Genomic DNA, 4556 nt, shown 5'->3' with positions numbered 1-4556 from the left:
AAGTATTAAATTTTACTTCGTCTCCTTATTTGATAAAATGTATCCAAATCATTTAGTATTGAAAAAAAAGAAACATGGATGTGACGTTTTTTACTTAATTAGACTTTATTTTATAGATAAAACTCAAAATGAGAACATGGGTAGGTATCATATGGAATGTTCAAAGTTTAAAGAAATGAGTTCTTACTCATGATCTGGACCTCATGGAAACCGATTAAGAGGGCCGAAATGGCGATTACTAAGGAGATTTTTGGCAAGAACCTAAAAATAGCGATTCATAATGATGACCTTTAAAATATAACATCAACATAACGACAACGAAGTCCGATACAACAAAATTTAATTCTTATAGTCACAGAAATCGCTAACCGCTGTTAACTGTTTGAATTAAATCAATTATTGTTGTGTTCCGGTTTGAAGGGTGAGTGAGCCAGTGTAATTACAGGCACAAGGGATATAACATCTTAGTTCCCAAGGTTGGTGGCGCATTGGCTATGTAAGCGATGGTTGACATTTCTTACATTGCCATTTTCTAAGGGCGTTTGGTGACCACTTACCATCAGGTGGCCCATATGCTCGTCCGCCTTCTTATTCTATAAAAAAAATATTATTAACCTCGCCCTAGAGTGATTGTTCAAAAATATGTTTACTCATTTGAGTGTTAAGTAAGGATTAAAATTGATATATTTCATTTTATATTCAAAATTACATATAAAATAGCGAAGTATAAGTTAAAAAAAATTAGTAAATTATATTATATAATATATATAATAAAATCCCTAGGACATTTTTCGCACACGGCCATCTGTTCCCAAATTAAGCTTGTACAAAGCTTGTGCTATGGAAACCAGACAACTGGTATACTACATATACTACTTTTCTTTTGTAAATACATACTTATATAGATAATTACACCCAGACGCAGAACAAACAGACATGTTCATGCACAAAAATATATGTCCTGGGTGGGAATCGAACCCACAACCTGCGGCGTGAAAGGCAAGTATCTACCAACCACGCCAACCGGCTCGTCAAATATTTACATGTGTATAGAATTTGAGGTTATATCGTTGGCCTTGCACACAATTATTTTCTTACACAATGTTTATTATCAAATTAAAAAATTTGCTCACACACACACATATAAAATAGAAATATATAGTAAGAAAGAAAAAGAGGAAAGGTAGCTTGGAGAGAGTATAATTTCTGCCAGTTCACTTTACTGTAAGCCGCGTAAAAGAACTTCGTTCCAATAAATGAATAAAATATGAAACACGCAGGGCGTGCTGTACTATTCTTGTTGTTATATGTTTTCGTATTATTATATTTTATCCTATTAACATTAAAAACGTACCATAAATTCAGTTGTTAAACAAATAATAATATGTGTAGATAAATAATTGACTAACTTCGAAGCAAAAGGTCAAATTTGAATAATTTAAAGAGGAATTTACATATGTATAATGTACCTTTACTATGAAGCTATTTTATTGCATAAGGAATAATATAATTATACAAATGTCATCGTTCATTTCAACCCGTTTTTTTCATTGAATAATTTGAACATAAAATATTTATTGTTACTTAACTATAATAGTTAGATATATAGCCTCCCGATCTTTTTTGTAGGTAATGATGAGTACTATAAACACGTAGTACATTATTTTAAGTAACTTCAATAGTTTCCGCAGACTTCCCGCAAACTTCTGGTTTGTATGAATAGACGATTTACATACTTTTTAAAAACCTTACTTATTTTCTAATATATGATTTAATATCAATACCAAATTAATAAATACGGATACTTCTAAATACTCGTAGTTTATGGAACAGGTTTATAGATTACGCGTACTCGTAGACTCGATCAGTATGTAATTTACCTATTGCTTAGGACATAACATCTCTACTGCTCATTGTACATTCTATAGTCAAATATTAACCTCACCCGAAAGTGAGGCTTCAAAAATATGTTTAGACTCATTTGAGTGTTCCCCTCCACGGAAATCTTTAGTAAAAGGCGAAAGATTTATACGTTTTGAAGGGAAACCAGAGTAATCCTACATATTGAACGGAAACTATATAAGGTACAGCGAGTAAATCTTGCCAGCGCGATTCAGATATATGGATTCTTCTATTAACGCCATCTAACGAAATCGTTAGAAATTGACGACTCGCGAATTAAGAAAATTCGAAAAGCCCGCCATCTAGTGAGACAAAAACTCTCGGCATTACATTTATTTAAATAATATGAAACGATACAATATTAAAAACTATTTAAAAAAATCAATCATATTTTTTTTTATTATTGACAAAACCAGTATATGTATATAAATATAAAAGTATAGTGATGCCGAAATGCTAATGGTAATTATATATCTTAGTATTAATATGTATTATTATTATTCATTCACTACTTTTGGACTGATAAGCGATAACTGGCACTTTTATTTCAAGAATTCAATGTTATGAATTGATCTTCGATATTAATCCTAATAATGGCATTATTAATCCTACTAGTTTTGTTGAAATGTCATAGATGGCGCTGTATAATTTCGTCACTATCCTGCATCGCGCTGGCGAGATTATTTCGCGTGTAAAATGTGAATGACGTCCCTGAGCAGCAGCTGGCATAATATTAGAGGTGTGAAAGTAACGAAAAAAAGCGTAACCGTGTGTATTCGTTACTGTAACATTTACTACTCGTTACTATAGTATCGTTATGTTACTCGATACTTCTCATGAAAAATTCGGATTTACTATTTTGAAAATTTTACCTATGAGCTTATGTTATATCACAGTAACATCGCAATCCATTATGCATCAATTATAATGAAAAAGCAACAAATAGGTGTCAACAATTATTTATTGATAATAATATTTAAATAACATTCTCACCATAAATCAACATTAAAAATATAAACAACTAACAATATTTGATAATTAATAGCTTCTGTTAACCAAGAATTAATTCAATCTCATTAGAGCGGCTTTATTATAATATCTCTTTTAGGATAAGAACAAAAATAACGTGAAAATACGTGATAATAAAAAACAAAAACACACATATTTCTAATTTGTAAAAAATACTTTCTTACCTTGTTTCTGTTCTAATCTAAAACTTTGTCTACACACACAATACCTTTAATAAACAGTAAAAAACATGGACGACGAATTTCCAAATTATACTTCACTTAATAAACAAACATCGCTCTTTGTAACGTACGTTTTTAAATTCACCGAATATGCTCGCGCATGCGTAAAACATACGATCAGCAAATGTTCCTATACACACATCAACAGTAATTGCGTAAACTGAGACAGTGTATATACCCATACTACGAAAAATGCGAGTAACGAAATGTATTTGTGTGTAACGTTTCGTTACTCGGTACTAGATGGCGAACCCGTTACTCAGTACCGAATACATACGGTTTGCTACAGCTCTACATGGTATCGCTTATACAAAAATCAGTTTAATATGGCTACTGGTCCCGTAGTGCGGGAACTTCCAGATGATAAGCTGAAAAGAACAGATGATTGGAAGGTTTTATAAGAGAGACTGCCCTTATGAGGGTGAACGTCTTAGCCAAAACCAAAAGCCCGAGAAGCCTTCAAAACGTATAAATCTTTCGCTTTTTACTAAAGATTTCCGTGGAAGAGAACACTTAAATGAGTCTAAATATATTTTTGAAGGCTGAAGCCTCACTTTCGGGTGAGGTCGGGGGAGGAGTCATGTATTATATGACTATTGACTATTTGCAGTAGAGATGTGACGTCCAAGGTAATAGGTAAAATACATACTGACTGACTCTTACGAGTACGCGTAGCGTATGATCCTGTTCCAAAAACTACGAGTAGTTCCACGAGTATTTAGAAGTATCCGTATTTATTAAAGTTTTGGTACTAATATTAAATCATATATTAGAAAATAAGTAAAGTTTTATATAAATAATAGGAAATGTTATAGTATATACCGGAATCGCAGTAATATATTGGTATATTTATTGATAAAATGACGTAACTCAGTTGAATTTTCCACAGGGGCGGTTTTTTAGGTTGAAATTAAATAATTAATTTAAATTTTTGAATAACTAATGGTAATAATAAATATATCACAATCAAAAGACCCTTTCATTATTTCTTCAATAAAACTAGCAGTTGATGGTAATAAAGCCAGATTTTAGACACAATGGTATTCAAACCTGACAACTATTGAATTACTACTACTATTAAAACCCATATTTTGCCATGTCCCACGTTCCCATCCCATGTTCATCGATCATTAAATACTATTTTATTTTTAATATACAACAAAAAAGTAATTTGTTTATATTATCTATATAAATAATAACAATTTAACTTTATTAACAGAACACTCATATAGATACTACAATTTCACGTAATCTTTTATTTTAAAAAGGGGACACCCAAAACCACAATAGTGCAAACTTTAAAAAAATGCCCATCTGCGTATCCAGCACTTTAATATATAAGTAATTGGCTAGTCGCCGTGGAGAATGGCCGCCGTGTTCAATATCGATTAGAACGACGTCATC

At 31.6% G+C, this 4556-nt stretch overlaps 2 non-coding genes across 2 annotated transcripts; one reads left to right on the top strand and one right to left on the bottom strand.

Moving 5' to 3' along the window:
* Window positions 1-1938: 1938 nt before the first annotated feature.
* Window positions 1939-2055, bottom strand: LOC126769801 (U5 spliceosomal RNA). The gene has a single exon (XR_007669424.1). It is a non-coding gene; the product is annotated as a U5 spliceosomal RNA (small nuclear RNA).
* A 1542-nt stretch (window positions 2056-3597) lies between these two features.
* On the top strand, window positions 3598-3719 carry LOC126769799 (U5 spliceosomal RNA). Its single transcript, XR_007669422.1, has one exon. It is a non-coding gene; the product is annotated as a U5 spliceosomal RNA (small nuclear RNA).
* Window positions 3720-4556: the final 837 nt, after the last annotated feature.

The sequence above is a fragment of the Nymphalis io genome, chromosome 7 (genome assembly GCF_905147045.1).
Source record: "Nymphalis io chromosome 7, ilAglIoxx1.1, whole genome shotgun sequence".
In the NCBI taxonomy this organism is placed as follows: Eukaryota; Metazoa; Arthropoda; class Insecta; order Lepidoptera; family Nymphalidae; genus Nymphalis; species Nymphalis io.
The sequence above is the reverse complement of the archived record's forward strand: the minus strand, read 5'-3'. Positions and strand labels throughout refer to the sequence as shown.